At 40.4% G+C, this 19,800-nt stretch overlaps 1 protein-coding gene across 1 annotated transcript in view; it reads left to right on the top strand.

Annotated features, from left to right (window-relative positions):
• Nucleotides 1-1,134: 1,134 nt before the first annotated feature.
• LOC119655101 overlaps nt 1,135-19,800 on the top strand; it is a 171,393-nt gene continuing 152,727 nt past the window's right edge. Inside the window, exon 1 of the mRNA XM_038060823.1 lies at nt 1,135-1,159. The gene's annotated coding sequence lies outside the window, so the exon portion shown is untranslated. The remainder of the gene's footprint in view (nt 1,160-19,800) is intronic.

Here is a 19,800-nt window from a genome sequence, read left to right on the forward strand (position 1 = left end):
TCATCAATCTTAATGGACCTATGCGAATAATAAGACTCTACAGCAACTCCTCCAAAAGACAACCGGCGAGCGTCCTAAAATTAGGAATATTGCAGCCGAGGCAATTGAGCTTTTCCCGATTAGATATCTGATGTTCCATTCACATTATCCAAATTCGTAATCACGCGAAGCTGCAATTACCAAACAGCCATCCATTCATCCGAAAATTGATTACTGACCTCATCAAACGGAATAATTATGATGTACAACGCAAACACCGCTTAGGGGTTCATTTCGGTAATTAATGTCCATCCTCCCCGACCCTTCTGACACCATCTTTGACACTTAGCCCGGCCAATTCGTATTGGCTCGGAAGTTTATGTTGTTTGTGCGTCAGTGAGAACGTTAATTCCCTAGCAATCTTGAAGGATATCTGGCAAAGATCCTTCCTCCACCGACTATCAAACAGAAAAGATTTTTATCAAAATTTGTAGCAAGCTGTGGCCAACAGCAATAGAAATTTCATTTCATTATACCGGGCTCGAGTGGGTGGTGGCGGTGGTGGGGGAGGAATTGTCATCCGTTTTGTAGATTTCAATTTGACCTTCCGGAAAAAAGCTGTCACCTGATAAGGATATATTGCCCCGGGGGTGGTCGAGTCCGCGACTTGTAAGCTAATTAACGTTATAAATTTCCTCTAAAATTAGATTTTTGTTAGTATGACTGTTTTCTAGGAGACTTGGTCGCGACCTTTCTCCTGCTGGTGTTTTCTTGTTTTTCATTTAGTGAGTTCAAGTGGTACGTGAAGCGAATTTTATGAGGGCACGTCTCGTTGGATTTAATCTTCTTCTGAGTTTTTATGAGTAACCAGTCACACTATAGCCTAAACGACGGGCTCGATATTTGAACTTTTGGTGAAGGAACAGGTGACACTAACTTCTTTCGAAATGCTAAGACGGAAATGTTTAAGGATTCTAACTAGTAAATTTGTGGGGACTTTACTTTGTAGATTCTGTATCACAGTATCTCCTGTAAACATTTCAGTTGCCTATTTTGATAACTTAACAATATCCTCGAAATTCTAAGAATAAATTCAATTTAAAAAAGTTAAGTAAATTATAAAAAAATACTGAATATTATTTTCTTTTTCTAGGTGAGCAAAATTTATCTATATTTCCATGTAAGTAAGTAACCGTATTTTTTTTCTACTTTTATTTAATTTATGAAATATATAAGTAGTTTTTATGGCTAACTTTAGTAAATATAAATTGACATGTACTTATCTGCCAAATTGAGCCCATTCACCACCGCATTTTTACCTTCTGGAATAACTTTCTTGGCAAAAATATTGCACTTTCCACATCCTGTCCAGGAAGATATTTACAGAAGTAATGATATTGGCATTTAAAATTTGCGACCATGATTTTCATTAGAAGTGGAGAATTGCATCACTCCTGGGAACTAAATACCATAACGTAAAAGTTGTGGTATCCATGGTTTGTCAGTATCCGCACCGTTTAATTCTCTTTATCCGGAGACGAGCAGATAAAAGATTCTATTCCTTATATGCAACATATTTCCGTTTCGCCTTCTTAGCTCCCTTAAAGGGTCATCCCATGTGTCGGATCCGCGGAATCGATTTTTTTTTCTGGCATCAATTGTATCTAGATAGAGTGTAGAATATATGTGCAAAGTGATTTTTGGATATTCGGAGTTGTTCGGAAATTACAGTGTTAAACAGGTAAAATGTCACATGCCAGATTTATGTCGATCGCGGTAATAAAGTGCGTATTTACCGGTCCAAATGACGTTCGCATGAATTTGCGAAAATGATAAGAATTGAAGCCAAGAATTTACATGCGTTTCGTCAAGAAACCTAAGGTTTGTGGGCTAGGTATAGCAGATTAATTGCCAATTAAGATTTTATGGTTAAAAATCACATTCTACTTTTTAAATGCGTTTTTCTCGGAACTATATGTTGAAAATTGGCTGCTTCCATAGCCCACAATCTATCCAAGGAAATTCTTTGAAATTTTCAGAACTTATTCAGAACATATTTCTACCGTCCGCAAATGAGCATAATTAGGTAGGTAGGTTTTTTTTTTATTCATTAAAAAAACCAAAAAATTAAAAAAAAAAAGTTTAACAAGAAACCAAAAATTTAGTTTTCAATATTTTTTAATAATCCTAGTTTAGGGACTGTGGTCAAGTCCGCACATTAATACGCCGTTTACATTTTTTCTTTAAGACGATCACAGCGCGCTCTAACGTGGCAGCAGAAAAAAACATTTTTTTTTTTGGAGATGGGTGTATAAGTTGCTCTGTATTTCAATAATTAACTATGCTATCGAGCTGGAAAAATGACTACGAATGCTCAAGATATTAATAAATATATGGTGAAAAATTCGCATTTGTAACTTTAACCAGTTCTTTACAAAAAAAATCAAAGAAAGGGGGGAAAACGGCCTTCATTCGGAATGACCCCCTTCAACATCGTCATTACCCTTACTTCAACTTCCAATTTGCCATCCCGACGTTAACTAATTTTTAAGATTTTGTGTAAAACAAAACACCAGTTGAAGCGAAATTTGGATTATTTATGGGAACTTGAAATCCTACGCAAACAGTGAAATAGAGGGAGGGGGTGGGGGATGTACAATTTTTTTTTTCACCTAATGTTCCCGTGTGAGGTATCAAATAAAAGGTCTCAATTAGTACTTTCACAAGAAGATTTTAGTTTTTACGTAGATTGTAAAATGCATGAGTGAGGAGTGCGTAAACTTAAAATGAGATAGGAGTCAATTTCGGCAACTAGTCAACCCAAAAATCTCACAAAATCAGGCGATGCGCTTCAAAATATAAACATCCGATATCTACTCAATAAAGTTACTAACAGAATCTTAGCAACTTTTGGAAATTGATTGAAACCCCTCCTGAAGTTCGTCATAGGAGCACTAAATTGCAACAATTGCATAATACTACCAAATTTCGTGAAAATCCGACTATTAGTATCAAAGTTGTAGCCGTTTAAACTGATCAATTTTGCGCGAATTTACTGCACCTAAAGCAATACAAATAATATGCCTGCCTCATAATTAACGAGAATAATTGATATTCGAGTAAAATATTAAAGTTCTCTTTATGAGGAACAAAAGCTTATTATAGTCGATTCAATGTCTGTCTGCTAATCTGTCTGTCTGTCTATTTATCTGATTTATTTGGAAACGGCTGAAACGATTATCGCAAAATTTGATGAGAACGTGCGGCCCATGAATCCCTATACATACAATGGGTGTCATCGAAGAGTGAAACAGGTCCCGTTTTCAGAACCCATTGAACCGAAAAATCTGAAAAAAAAATCGGAATGATGCATTTAGACCTCAAAATACATCCAACTCCGATATCCTGAAAAATACAGTTAATAGCATAAGTTAGAAATTTACACGAAAATCCTCTATAAATTCATTCTAATTCTTCCTTTTAAGACACAATTCTGGAAAGTTTGAAGGCAATCCAGCTATTACTAACAAAACACAAAACACAATTTTGTGTTCCATGTCTGAAAGTTTCGAAATAGATAAAGAAATGTTTTGAGTTTTCACCTATGCACAAAAAAAACAAGTCGGGAAACCGGAAGCTAGACGCTTCAGATATGAAAGGTTTTGTGTATTTCTTTTACAAAAAGATTTGAGTGTGCATTTACCCCATTAGCATGTAGCACGTAAAATATGCATATATTATGTGAAAATAACCGCTTTCAAGTGATATTGACATTCATAGTCTTGAATTTGCAGAGGAGCGACAGTTTTGACCTAGTATAACTTTGTTGGTAATAGTGCGATTTTCACCAAATTTGGCAGGATCATGCTCTATACTATAACCTACATTGTTGAGAAATTTTCTGATTCTAGGGTGAACTTAAGGGGGGTTTTCCTGCCAATTACTAAAAATAATAGTAACGTACTATTATTGACTTTATTGGAACAGGTATCGGTATGGAAGGTATTTCGGAGCCTAGGCACTATATAGTGACAGCCCCTGATTTTTTTTAAGATTTTTCGGTTGGGTAGTTCCTGAGAAAAAAAAATGACCACTTTCAACCCCCCGCACTCCCCACCTTTTCAACAAAATTCAAAACTATGATCGGCTTCGAAAAGTACTAACCGAGACCTTTAATTTGATACACCACATGACTATATTTGATGAAAAAAAAATTTACACCCCCCTTTTGCATGTATGGGGACCCCCCTTAAATTCGTCCTAAAAGGATGTAACTCACTATATGCGTGAGCGTTCACAGTTGCCACCTTTCTACCAAATTTGGTGTCAATCGCTATAACCGTCTCCGAGAAAAATGCGCGTGACGGACAGACAGACAGACAGACAGACAGACGGACAGACAGACAGACAGTAAACCGATTTTAATAAGGTTTTGTGTTTACATAAAACTTTAAAAATGTGCATAGGAAGTTCTTCACCTAAGATGAATACAAAAACCTTATACCCGACGCAGCCAGCTCCGGTAAGGTAAGGTAAGATTTTGTATAAAACAAAACCATATTAAAATCGGTTTACTGTCTGTCTTCCATTATAGATACGCATCTAGAATCTCGGACACATATGCCGGACTCTTGCAGACTAAAACCTCCCATATTTTCTCCTCACTCACCCCGCGGGACCACCGTTCTAGTATTGTTTCGCAGTGCTGTTTAGTTCTCAGCTGTTCACCCTAAATGAGCTGCTACTACTTTGCATGGAATTAATTGCAGTAGCTTCCCTTCTACGCCTCCGGTGCGCTTTTACTTCTTTTAGCTGCTGGTGGATCCGTTTCACCATTGTAACTACCGAGTCCCATGCTGTATTTTATTACACCTTACCAGATTTTGCACCGTTAAGCGGGTATTTAACTCTGTTTTAAGCTTTCTCCTTCAGTTTTTAAATCTTGGGCAGGCAAAGAAAATGTGTTCTGCATTTTCGACTGCACCTTCACACGTAGGACAATCGGGCGATTCATCGAGACCGAATCTATAGAGGTACTTTCTGTACCCACAATGTCCGGTTAAGAACTGAAACAGATCGTAACTTCTCTCACCGTGGTGTATCCACCGACCATTCTAGGCGTGGTGTCATGCTAATAGGCTCACTTTGCTTGTTTAGGCTGGCTTCCTGATTCTCGTACAAACGGTTTGCCTCATCGGCTAAAAGATCCACTGGAATCATCCCCACTATCACGGTAGGCGCAACAGTTCGGAGAGGGCTTAGCCGATATGCAACTTGAAGCTGTCTGCGATTTTCTCCGACTTTTTTCGCCGACGTCCACACTGGTGCCGCAAATAAAAGGACAGAGCTCACGACCCGCGATAAAAGTAATCTTCGGCTGTGTTTCGGGACACCTATATCTGGAAGCATCCTTGCCAGCGTTGTGCTGACAATCGCCGTTTTCTGTCCAATGAGCTTTGAATGGAGTTTAAACCTCAGTTTGGAGTCGAATGTTAACCTCAAGTATTTCAGTGATGGTTGAGAACTAATAACATGCGCTCCGATGCTAATTTCAACAGTTTTCTGTTTCCGCCGCTTTGTAAAGAACATCAACTCCGGCTGTTTTTCGTCAGGCTTCAGCATGTGGTCTTTAAGCATAGACCTGGTCGTCGGTATAGTCTCGGTCGCATATATCTCTATTTCGTTGGGGTGTTTGGATGCTATAACCACTCCAACATCATTCGCGAATCCAACGTCAAGCGACGTCCAAGGGTTTACTGGGAACAGTAAAACGCCCATTTCAGAGGAGCCAGAACAGACCCCTGCGGAACTCCTACCGTTATATCATACATCTTCGACTCTTCATCCGAATCATAAAGTAGCTATATATACATATGTATATATATATATTTAATACATATTTTGCATTTATGCCGCGATAAATACTTCGATTATATGGTTCCATCTAGCAGAATTGAATACGATCTTGATGTCGAGAGTCACCAGTGCGCAGTATTTCCCTTTGTCGTTGGTTTTTCTTGTTAGCTCAAAAACCAGTTTGGTAGCATTAACCGCTGACCGAGCCTTCCTTCAGCGCCCCTTGTAATTATTGAATATACTCAGTTATAGACCTCGAGGACCTCACCTATTGTATTCAGAAAATATAGGATGTTAGTTCACCAATCGGCTTCGCTGCGCTCTTCGGGCAATACAAGCTTTTGTACTTTCCACTTTGCGGGGAAGAACTCTCCTTTTCCGCAATCTATAAATACCTGAGCGAGCATGCCTAGTGCCATTCTAATTGCCAATTTCAGCGCCCTGTTAGGGATTCGATTAATGCTGGGGGCGACGCTATCCCGGACTCTTTTCACTGCGTCCAGGACTTCGTCTGTGGTTACTGCAGGAATGCCTTCGGTACTCATTGCTATCATTGAAAAGGTTGTTTCCGGGTGTTGGGGAAACAATGTCGAAACTATCTCCCACAATAATGTTGGGCGCATAATAGGAGGGGACCTTTTATCTTTTATTGCCGACATCTGCCATATCACAGATTCGCTTGAAGTGATAATTTTCACTTTTCCTGATGGCCCACTGCAAATTATTGCGTGCCTGTTTATATTCAAGGTACCTTCGTTCATACTCTGGCGTGTTTCCTCGGCGTTAATTCCGTCTTCTGACTTTCAGGCATTCAGTTTGACACTTCGCTATTTCCAAGATTATGCACATTGGGGGTTCCCATACATGCAAAAAGGGGATGTACATTTTCCTTCACCAAATACAGTCCTTTGGGGTATCAAATTAAAGGTCTCGGTTAGTAGTTTCCGGAGCCATTTTTTCCATTTGTTGGAAAGTTGGGGAGTGCGGAGGTCGAAAGCGACCATTTCTTTCACGAACTAGAAACTACCCAACCGAAAAATCTGAAAATCAGGAAGTTAAGCTACTACACTCGAAAATAACTTCCATACCGATATCTATTCAAATAAAGTTAATAATAAGATAAGAAGATAATACTATAATTTTCAGTAATTGGCTATTAAACCCCCCTTACGCTCATCCTGGAATAATGAAATTTTGCAGCAATGATCGTCCTAGTTGGGTGAAAATCGCGCTAATACTAACTATAATAGTTGTCACGCAAATTCAAGACTTTGAATGTCAGGATCACGCGAAAGTGGATATTCTGAAATCATCATCATCATCAACGGCGCAACAACCGGTATCCGGTCTAGGCCTGCCTTAATAAGAAACTCCAGACATCCCGGTTTTGCACCGAGGTCCACCAATTCGATATTACTAAAAGCTGTCTGGCGTCCTGACCTACGCCATCGCTCCATCTTAGGGAGGGTCTGCCTCGTTTTCTTTCTCTACCATAGATATTGCCATTATAGACTTTCCGGATGGCATCATCCTCATCCATACGGATTAAGTGACCCGTTCACCGTAACCTATTGAGCTGGATTTTATCCACAACCGGACGGTCATGGTATCGCTAATAGATTTCGTCATTGTGGGAGCCAAACATTTTTCGGAGGATTCTTCTCTCGAACGCGGCCAAGAGTTCGCAATTCTTCTTGCTAAGAACCCAAGTTTCCGAGGAATACATGAGGACTGGCAAGATCATAGTCTTGTACAGTAAGAGCTTTGACCCTATGGTGAGAAGTTTCGAGCGGAACAGTCTTTGTAAGCTGAAATAGGCTCTGTTGACTGACAATAACCGTGCGCGAATTTCTTCATCGTAGTTGTTCTCGGTTGTGATTTTCGACCCTAGATAGGAGAAATTATCAACGGTTTGAAAGTTGTGTTTTCCTATCCTTATTCTTCCTGTTTGACCAGTGCGGTTTGATGTTGTTCGTTGATTCGTCATCGGTGCTGACGTTACCACCATATATTTTGTCTTGCCCTCATTGATGTGCAGCCCAAGATCTCGCACCAATGGCCGCTTGCTCGATCTGGATGAAGGCAGTTTGTACATCGCGGGTGGTTCTTCCCATGATGTCGATATCGTCAGCATAGGCCAGTAGTTGGGTGGACTTGCATTTACCTCAGCATCACGGATCACTTTCTCAAGGGCCAGGTTAAAGAGGACGCATGATAGGGCATCCCATTGTCGTAGACCGTTGTTGATGTCGAATGGTCTTGAGAGTGATTCTGCTGCTTTTATCTGGCCTCGCACATTGGTGAGGGTCAGCCTAGTCAGTCTTATTAATTTCGTCGGGATACCGAATTCTTTCATGGCCGTGTACAGTTTTACCCTGGCTATGCTATCATAGGCGGCTTTAAAGTCGATGAATAGATGGTGTAAATGTTGTCCATATTCCAACAGTTTTTCCATCGCTTGCCGCACAGAGAAAATTTGATCTGTTGTGTCCTTGGTATGGGCCAATAATGTTCTGTGCGTATGGGGCTATCCGGCCTAGCAAGATAGCGGAGAATATCTTATAGATGGTGTTCAGCAACGTGATACCTCTATAATTGCTGCACTGTGTGATATCTCCCTTTTCATGTAAGAGACAGATAATGCCTCGTTGCCAATGTTCAGGCATTGATTCGCTGTCCCATACCTTGAGCACAAGTTGATGAACCACTTGGTGTAACTGGTCGCCTCCATATTTAACCAATTCGGTTATAATTCCATCGGCTCCTGGCGACTTATGATTTTTTAGCCGATGAATTGCACGGACTGTTTCTCCTAAACTTGGTGGTGGCAGTATTTGTTCGTCGTTTTCAGTTGGCGGGACCTCCAACTCGCCGATGTTCTGGTTGTTCAGTAGCTCATCAAAGTACTCAACCCATCGCTCTAATATGCCCATTCTGTCGGAAATCAGATTTCCCTCTTTGTTTCGGCAGGATGAGCATCGAGGTGTCTAAGGATTCATCCTGCTGACTTGTTGATAAAACTTCCGCGCCTGGTGGGGTTGCTCCCTGCACTTTTCTAGTTCACAGACTTCTTGGTTCTCCCAGGCTTCCTTTTTTCGTCTGTGAAGTCGCTTCTCCGCTCGACGGAGTTCGTGATAAGTCTCAACATTACTCGGTATGCGGCATTCTTCTGTTTCGTTGCTAGCTTACATTCATCGTCAAACCAGCCGTTCTGACTCCTTTTGCGGCTGGGGCCAAGTATGTTTGTGGCCGTATCCATGAGAACGTTCTTCAGGTGATTGTGAAGATCATTTGTTGATGCTTCATCTCCAGGTTCTCTGTTGACTACGGTTATTGCGGCATCCATTTCCCTCTTATAGGTGTCGCGGAAGGTTGTGTTGTGGATGGCTTCAGTGTTCTGAAATATTTTCATAAAAGAGATACACAAAACTTTTCATACCTGAAGTATCCGGCTTCCATTTTTCCGACTTGTTTGTTTATATTTAATTTTCAAGCTTTAGCATTAGCAATGTCCGATGTTTGTTCGTTTTTCATATTCCGGTGCGGATCCATGCATCAGTGTAAGGACACGAAGTACTGAAGTATTGAAAGGACCACTCTACATTCCTAAACCTGGCACACAAATAGACATACTAGTTATATGTAATTATCACTCGCTACAACTTCGCTGTACTAATAACCGGAAACACTTCGATTCCCTGTTCAAACTAGAGTAACCTCAAAGCGATAGTTAGCGTAGTTTCATGCGTATATTCCAGAAAGTTAATATAGACAATGGGAGCGAGGCCACCTGTGGGGAAGCTTGAGGCAGAGAATCATTTTGTATTTTTGATTGGAATACTTTATTATTATTATCTAATGTGGCTTTTTTAAGCCGCTTTGATTTTTAACCCGATCTCCGTTCAACAATCAACACTATTATATGTATGTATGTATGGCGGAAGTCAACGAACATATTGTGCACATCGATATCATATTCGCAACATTTTTCTGGCTCCTAGTTCACGAAGAATAACTGTCCCCAACTTCTAATCGTTATTGGACTACTAAAATTGATGAAATTTTTTATAACATAATATATGCGCAACACTGGGATTCCCCTTCTTTGAGGAACCTAACTTCGTCCTTTTCGGGAGAATACAACGAATTGTCCTAAATAGGGCTAACTCTGCATTGAAGCTTTGGGCAGTTGGTTTCCAGTTTGAATGATCCGGAATAACAAAGAGCTCGAAAATACGGAATCATCTACAAAACAGATAACCATTACATATTCCTGTAGTTCTAGCCATGAAACATGAATCCAGGTACGGAATTTTGAGGAACTCCTGCCTCCCTTCGTCCATCTTTTAAAAGTTGAGTTTCTTCGAGCGGTATTTCTGGACTGGCGGAACTATGTAGCAAGGGAGATCCGATCTAGTTATTAACATATTGGACATCCAACATAAGCATCTCGAACCTCCTTCTGCTCGGAAGTAAAAAAACCACCATGTCTTTGTTTCACCAGTAATTTTATTTCCTATTGGGCAGCAAACACCATTTTGCACACCATATGCTTCAGTTGCGTGTAAAGATAACAATCTTGCCTTTTTAACCGTCCTTTCTTCTGGGCCGTTACGTCCTTCTAAAGTCACTAGAAATACCCTGGCTATCTTGCTTAGAGAACACTTTCCTTTGCTGTCTTTTCCATCCTCAATATCGAAAAAGGCGGCCTCACCTACGGGTGTAGTGTTTTGTCACTCGCTAGAAGTTTCATCCTGTCAAATAAAATGTGGCACAAATATTTAATGAATATAATCAGCAGCATCTCACAACAAACTTTTCAACATCTAGGTGCATTACTCTTGCAAAATCCTCATCATGTCTCATGATTTCTTGAAAGACCTGTTTCCCAAGTGACCACCTCTCGCATAAGTAGTACTGCCACAAAGTCAATTTGGTTTACAAATGTCGACTGCCCTGCATCCGTCAAGATTGATTTGTATCAATCTCATTTACGTATAAGGTTCATCGTCCTTCTACATATATACCACACATTTGTCACGTCCTATAACAGTCAGCCATTCACACCTTCTTTTCCTTGCACAGCATACGCGGTCGTTAGCCAGAGCCGTTCTTGATGAAGTGTTCTTCTCCGCGCTTCATCAATCTGTTTTCATTTTTAGTGCATGCTGGTGCAATGTGGCCAATTCTGGAGTACACTAACTTTCCTTTCAACAATATTTGCTTCCTTAGCTTGCATGGGAAATAGTTTATGCTTACGTTTTGATTGCAAGCTGTTATTAAACGTCTGTGTTCTCCTGCGTGTGTCAAGTAAAACGCTATTCAAATTGGTCCGCTGATCGCGTTTCTATTTATCACAAGTTTCACTTATAAACACAAAATGTGTTGGACCTGTTGGAACTATAAACCCCCAGGCATGTAATGAATAATGCCATTTTACCTGAATTTGAAGGATCTCCCCATACATGCAAAACAGGTGATACCGACTCACTCACGAGCCGAAAAAAATTATAACATATGTTCCGCAACTGGGAAGGGAAATTCCAACGAGCTTTCCTTACCTCTAATGTTGATGAAACACAACCTTTTGGTGTGCTCCCTATTTTCGCATCTTCTGGTCATTATAATGGAAGATGCTCCTTACACGAAATAAGAACTCCACAGACAGCTAGGTAGAACACTGCTTACCTATCCTAATAGATTAACAATATCAAATTTTCTTTTCTTCAACTAATAAGTTTGCTATTCACTCCTTGGTTGTACATAACCCGACAACCATGCCCACGTGCCATTGTACACATTTCACTGAAACGCGCTTCAACTTCTTTCAAGACCTTCCAAGAACCCAATACCATTTCTCTACTGTTCTTTGTCAAGGGCTCCTCAAACGACCGTTCCATTGAATGGCGTAGCCAGCAATGCTATCGCCGACCCTCCCTAATATCTGACCTACCCATTGTCACTTCCACCTTCTGATCAACTCTACCGTGAGCAACAGAACTTTGATCCGACCAAGTTCTTTGCTCGAAATTTTGTCAGGTCAGCGTGCTCCGATGACACGTTGCAGGCGAACATTGAAGAAAACTTGCAGCTTTTATTTAACAATGGTGGTTTCTTTCCATGTACTTTTTACTAACAATACAGAAAGAACATTGGCGCAGAACAGTCTCAATTTGATCCTGGTCTTGAGAAAATTGGAAGTAAATTTCCAGAAACTTCAGATGCAACGGTGAATAACTCTGCGATATATTCCGCTTCCCTCATCAGCGCTATAGCGAATTTTCTTATGTTACGACGCAGACAGGCCTCCAACCCTGCGAGAAATGGCGACGAACAATCAGCTTAGAAAATGGAAGCGCTTATGATCCTAAATTGTTTTGGATCCAGTAAACGTTTACTTCTCGCAGACAAAACTTTTGATCTCTCTAATATGCGTATAAGGGCCTTTCCAACAGAATTATGGGATGCAGGCTCAACACTCTGATTTGAATTCGATCTTATGTTCAAGGATATATAACCATCAATTATATTCATTATACATCATTTAAGTCCTCCCTTCGGTCGACAGTCGACTTCCTTGTACTTTGGCTTCTTCAACGCCTGACTATTCAACATACAGCATACTTTGTTCTGCTCAGCATATTCACGATGCTGGACTTTGCTTGGACGCCGAAAGTTGTCGCCGGGATTGGCTATTAGCGGCACTTTAAGGTAGCCTCATCGAAGAGCCCATCGTGAAAAAATTGGCTGGTGGTTATTTAATCTTGGCTTTGGTTCAGACATTTACAGGAATGATCAAAGCAAAACTTCCACTTGAATGTATATGTCTCCTTTTTTTCCTTTTCCGTATTAGTGTCCTGGCCTGGAATCATTGGAATCACCTGTAAAACCAATGGTCCTAATTTCTACTAAGATTGTAAAGGCAACACAATGTCCATGCATTTATTCCCAACGACTTCCCAAGTTGCAAGAGACTTCACCTTGCTTGAAATCAGCTAGACGACTTTCCAGGTTCATGGCCCTCAGTTGCATCCTCATAATCAGTTCTCCTTTTTTCCTTCTCCCTTGATAGGATAGGATCCTATATACGAAATTCGACCCTAAGACTTCCTTTCGATATCGTGCTTTCTTCCATTTGCTGGTAAATTTTAGCAATAATGCCGAATTTCAACGCAGTATTCAAGTTTTTATTTCTCTTTTTAGGTGAGTTGCTGTACTGCTCTTTCTGACGTGATGTCACATTCAAAAAATTGGAAGGCAAACCTACCACAGATGTCTCCATGGAGAAATATAAATTTGGTGGGTTCTCCAAAATCTGCACTTCTCAAAATCGTGTCTATAATTTTTTACCATATGATTTGATGTCGGATACGAGCTGACTCAGCTGTGAATGAGTACCAGAGTCAAATCAGTCAAACCACATCATCTACTACAGTGTACTGTAGTGTACAATGAGTGTCAATATTCTACATTTGGACACTCTTGTGTTAGCATTGAAGTTCCAGTCGAGGATTCCTTATGACGTAGTCAAAATCTAAACTGAAGAACACGAAGTGGAGAATCCTCGATCTGTGTATAAGTTTACTGCCAGCTTGGCGTTAATCGGTACATTTGGATCTATGTATACTATAGTATTATAACCCCCTTAGATTCAACGGACGCATTTTGATACTCCAATCACTTTTTCAACACCTCCTTACCTGAGGATGTTTTGTTTGGTGTAAATCCTCCGGTTTAAATTCCACTTTGCCAATGAGTTCTTCTTACAGTATAATTGTAAGATTGTTTTTTTTTTGTTGAATTGAAGACAAATTTTCTCGTATTATCTTCGGTTCATGGACCCCTCGCTTTGGCCAAAATATATATTTTTTAAAAAAATATTGGCTTGCGGTTTCATATGAGGCAGAGACAACTGAGCCCTGGGAACGTGATCGACATTGGTTGCGAAGTTTTGTTTGTTCCAAACAAGATGAATGTAAATAATTAAAGCCTGCGCAGGCACAGGTAGAACTAATTTCGTTGTTAGAAGGAGAAAGAAGTGGAAAAAGTGAAAAAAGTTCCTGCCCAGAGAGACCACGTCATCAAACGGAAATGGGCTCAGGGCTCATCATCGCCGAGGGTCTACAGCTCATCTCCGGCCTTGGTCTTCCAGGATGTACTTCCTCGAACCATCTCGGCCCATCGATCGTGTCCCCCAATTTCGAAATCTGTTTTCGTTAACAGAATCTGGTCAACGCGCTCGGAATTTTCCTACCAGTTTTGGTTCCTCCCCCTCCCTTCGAATCCGAATATGGTCAATTCGTTCAACAAGGCCAGCCCATTGTAGCTTCCGAAGTTTTATTTATTTGGATACTTCAGGGTCGTTAAATATTTTGCACAACTCATCTTTGTATCTAATTCGGCATTGCTTTTCCTTTCTGACCCTCCTCTCGAAGGTATTGATCAGTTTTTCGGAAGGTAAGACCGAGTTGAATTTGTTGTTTTATTTCGTCATATCCATTTCCATTTTTCGTCAGTAGTACATCTAACATATGTCAAGTACATAAAATTGTCTACATTTTCTATATTGTACTCGCCATTCGTTATAAATATTTTGTCTAGTGGGCCATTTCTCTCATTTGAGTTATAACTTTCGTCAAGGTTTATAAAAATAAACTCATATCAAAGATAGCACCATGATGTTTATTTCATTGACATATGCGAGGATTTGGCAGGACTTATACTTTTTTATCTATATGAAACTTTTGTATAACCTGCTGCAGTGCTAAATTGAACAGTAGAGATGCCAGTCTATCTTCTTATTTTATTCCGCCGTTTGTCTCAAACGCATCTACCAGGCTATTAGTGATTCTCACCTGCGCCGTTGTGCAGGAAATTGTAATTCTGGTAAGGCCTATCACTTTTACTGGAGTTCCCAGGTCAAGGCTTAATTTATAGAATACATTTCGGTCAATACTGTCATATGCCTGCTCCACGTATATCCATACGTCATATGCAAGAGTCCACGAATATTAAATGAACATCAATGTTGAATTACCAGCATTTCTACCACTTATTTGACTATAAATGACGGGTCAATGGTCGATCTTCCAGTCCGAAAACCTCCTTGGTATCAACTAACCATCTTATGGGCGTACAGTCTAGCTCTTCTCTCCAGAATTTTTGTGAAGATTTTATACGAAGCACAAAGCAGTGAGATGCCTTTGTAATTGCCACACGTTAACTTCTCACCTTCTTTGTGGATAAGTCATATCACTTTTTTACCCCTCTTGCGGAATTTGTTCGTGGGTGCGAATAGAGATAATCAAATTATGGATAGCTTTCGTAGCTCAATGCTATTTCAAATAAGATTCTAATTCCACGAGCGCAAAACTGAATTATTGACACATGTTTACGAATGTGTACACGAAAAAGTAAACAACTTCTGGTAGCCGGTTCCGGTCAACAATACTCCCCGGTAGATGTGAAGTTGCGATGCCCTGAGCGTCAAAACCATCAGTCGTCGTTGTAGAAGAAGGTTTTTGGTGTTCGCGGGTTCCATATTGGTTGATTGTTGCATTTTGTCGTCTTAAAACATGACGCATTAAATATTAAGAATGTCGGAAGCATTGGCGTTTTTGGCCTTTCGCAGGTTTATTGCTCAAAATCGGGATTTGTAGGTAGGGCATCCGCAGAATTTAGCTGGGAAACCAATATGTCTTCTGTTGATTAGGAGGGATATTCCCCACAAAAATTTCTATTAGCGAACTTGACATAGCGGTGCCCTATACTGCAGATTTGGACTAGTAGCAGAAGTTTGGCACTTCATTTTCGAACTTATTAAAAATTACCACCTCTCAGCCTCCTCTGTATATTGCTCCCAGCTGATCGTTATCTAGCACTATATATTAACCAAAAAAATAAAATGGTTTGTGCTTCGATCAAAAAGTCAAGCACGGTAAACGAACCAGATATGTAGCTAATGTACTTCTTTCTCCACCCTGAATTGTATCTGTCAAGAATAAACATTTGCTCAAAATATAACGTTAAAGTTGTTAAAGTATACACCTATATAGCTTTCACTGAACTTATATAGCTACCAAATATAGAGCAGAGAACAGGATGCGACCTATGCAGACATCTCTAGATTGTTTTCATCCTTTATTGCCATAAATCAGAATCCTTGCACTCCGAAAGAATAAATATTCTCCAACATAACTCATTCCTGGCTTGCACTAGATCCCACTTGAACAAATCGTTGAGATAAAATTTTCATGCCAAAGTCCTTGGCTCTTAAAAGTCCAAGGATGAAACTCTCAAATCCAAGCTCGCTTTGTGTCTATCCATTTAATAATGTTAATGCATTTGCAAACAGCTTCCACCATTTGCAAAAGTTGAAAACAAAGAGAATTTCAAAGAAGGTTTCTGTGCGGAATACCGCAGCGGGATTGAAGCCATAAGGAAAGGATACATAGATAATAGAAAATATCAAATCCGCAGTCTGCTGTGGTAGTTTATTTTAAAAATGCATTAATACGATTATGAAGAACGTCTGTTTGCCGGAGGAAGATGTTCAACGTTGAAACGATTCAATAAGGAGAGGTTCTTGCAGATGATGTCCTTAGGGAGGTTAAACAGTGAGCTACATAATTTGGACCGGTTTTCAGGTTAGTTTGTCTTTTTTTCTTTCTCATTCATTAGTCCCAAGGATATGTGTTTAGTGTGGTTGTCGAAATCGGAGTTTGGTTTTTTCGGTAGCAAACTTTAATTCAAAAGCGCTTCGGTACCTGAGAAAAGCTTTGCAATGTAGACTATTGTGACAACTCATCTCATAAATGTCACGTCTGGGCATTCAACTTGAGATACCTGACCAAATACTGTCCTTTTTCTAGATGTTGACATTATCCTTTATTCAAAACCTCCTTTGTAATAACCAGGAGAATTCCTTTGGGGCGAAATGGTATTTGATTTGGCTCTGTTGCGCACATAATATCAAATCCGACGTAACCCCATAGAAGAGAGAGGCGAGCTACCGGTACCGCATCTAACATTTGCCTTCAGAAGGATGATTAATCGGAGTTAATCAGTTTTTCAAATGAAAATGAGCTCCCCTCTATGACGTCCTAGTGGCGATAAAGTTAGATATCCGATTGACGAAATTCTACTCGAAGTTTTTACGAAGCTAGGCATGGTAGTGGCCAACATTAGCAACGGCGAGGATAGGATCGGTTGTCAAACTATCAGTGCCTTTTCGACTAGTCTTGGCGACTAATAATGACAGTCAGATTACCTGCTTCATCACTGGAAATAGGGAAAACATAGACTGCAGGCTAAGATTTGACTTTCGGATTCGCTTAAAAAAGCCTGAACGGCGTTCATTTCAATAAAAATGCAGGTAATCTTCGCTGAGAAAATTTCGGCGGGAGCAAAAAGACTACAAATCGAGTTTCTAGGCGGCACGGAATGTCGGAAACATTCGCGGAATTAATTCTTCACACACAAGTGATTGAAGAACGACGAACATGCGCAATTCTTTTTGTTCACCATACGAATTCAAACAATGCGCCCGGAGACGTATGTAGGATAGATTTATTTGCATGTAAGTCTGGGGTCTACGATGAAAAGTGGAGCAAAGGGGCGCAAAGAACTGTCCTTTTGTGTCGCAGTGCTCGCCAACCAGAAACTGCTCGCTTGAAAATTTTGATACAAAATGCTAGGATGGCTATAGTCTCGGAGCTGTTGAAGTATTGATCCTTTTTTCGGAATAAGTATTAGGCGGACACTCGTCCAAACGATTATTGACTGTAGGAGCGGAAACCAACATTAGACCTGATATGAGCAATAGTTTCCTGTTGACGGGGAGAAATCATATGGTGGTATAGAGGCCTTGTATGAATTAAGTGTGAGCAAATAGAAATTAAATAAGGTAAATAGAATCCGGAAAATAATCTGCTGCTCAAATTTTGATGGAGAGTGTGGAGAGTACGGCAGTGAGTTTCCAGTGGTTATATATTCACGCCTTCAGGAGGGAGTGCTTGAAGAATACTTGCTATCTATTCGGTAGTTTTATTGGGGATTTCGTTCGAATTTCGGCCCGTCGCTTGTAATCTATCAATTTGTTGAGATTCAGAAAATTAAACTTCATTGTAGTGATAGATTGTAACGTCCATTATTGGACATAGCATGCCTACCATCACGTTTTAGGGATAAGTTTTTGGCACAAACAACAAATCTCAGCTTTCCAACTTACTCCGCTCGAAACGTTTCACTATTGTGTCAAAGCTCTTACTGTACAAGACAGTAATCTTGCCAGTCCTCCTGTATGGCTCGGAGACTAAAATTCTTAGCAAGTACAACTGCGAATTCCTAGCTGCGTTCAGGAGTAGAGAATTGACGATTCCATAGCCTTCCACACGATGCAATTCATGGGGAATGCTGTAATTGTAGCACATCAGCACCAAAAATCCGATGTCTGATGCGATGAGGCCGGGCACACACATAGAAAATGTTCCGTGGGTCCCACTTCCTCATTACATGATATACGTATGTTATCACCTTATGGCAACCCAGTTCTGAACATAACTTCAGCTAGTGAACTATAGCCAGTAAGAATGCCTACAATACTCCCGCAAGTCTTGCTGCTTTTCGCCAGGATAAACATTGAAGTATATTTCTTTGGTTCTGGCAATAAAAGTTTGGTGCGTTTGGCAGCATTTAGGCAGACCAACTAACAGTACGGGAAGCTTGTTACGGGTTTTTGATAACAGTATTAGCCAATGCTACTGACATCCCTGCTGGTTCCGGTCCGGGCCTGGGGGAAATTGAAATCCGAGATTCCATTTCCCTCTCGATCGATCGAGAAACAGAGTTCAATCGGCTTCTACATTCCTGAACGATTTTTTAAATGATCAAAAGACTGGTCAGCACCCTCAATTCTTAATGCTTAAAACTTGACTACCGCCGCAGATTGCGATGCGCCTGTCCTTCATCCAATCGTCAATCATCCAAGTTGCCGCCCTTAAACTCGAATACACTTCAGCATGAAAAACCGTTGTATATTGTCCCAAGGGAAAAGTCCGCTTCTCGTTTTTATTCCTGCTTCGGAAACCTATTCCATTTTTGAGCCCTCGGTGTAAAAGACGTCAGTGCACCTTACACCCATTCTTCTCGTTCGTCCCAGTTTTCTCCTCTTTTTAAAATAACTTCATGTCTTCTACCAGGCAAAACTGGATTCAATTCTCCCAATGGCTCTGCCAGTGCTCTTTTCCCCCGCATCCATTGTTTCCCCATGGATCTAATCGAATTAGTCTACGAGCTGCTCTCATTGCATTGCTCTGAATAAACCAATCCAAGGGATACAAATTGAGTAATGCATTCAGACCTGAATGTCGTGCTAATGGTACCAATAATACTCAGAAACACAGTTGCAGTGTGGGAGTTCACAGCGAAAACTCTTTTGTTTCACCTTAAACCTACCACACTACAGATGCATAAGCTAATATCGGTCTAATGATAGCAACATTACCACATGAGGCCATGTCGAAGCTCGTTTCATTTTCACCTCTACATGTTTGTTCCAAAGAAGCTTCTTGTCTAGAATAACTCCCAAATATTCCACTTCTTCGGAGAGTTGAGGGTTGTACCCCTCATCTCTTGAAGACAAAGAACATTCAGTTTCTTCCTTTTTGTAAATAATACTATTGTGGTCCCACGTTTGAGGCACCAACTGTCAATCAAATTAACATCGTGATGTGTATTTCTACATTGTTCCGGCAACAGCTAGCACAGCCACGCAATCCGCATAAGTTTGTGCGTGTATTGGAAGATTTTGCAGTTCACAGAGTGGCGAGTCGATCAACATACTCCACAGAAGCGGCGACAGCATACATACATTGAGAGCAGCCGTTCGTCGCTTCCGTTGTTAGGTAACGATCAACACCCACTTCAGCACACAGCAATCTCTGCGTTAACATAACCTAGATCCAC

This window comes from Hermetia illucens, chromosome 4 (assembly GCF_905115235.1).
Source record: "Hermetia illucens chromosome 4, iHerIll2.2.curated.20191125, whole genome shotgun sequence".
Lineage (NCBI taxonomy): Eukaryota > Metazoa > Arthropoda > Insecta > Diptera > Stratiomyidae > Hermetia > Hermetia illucens.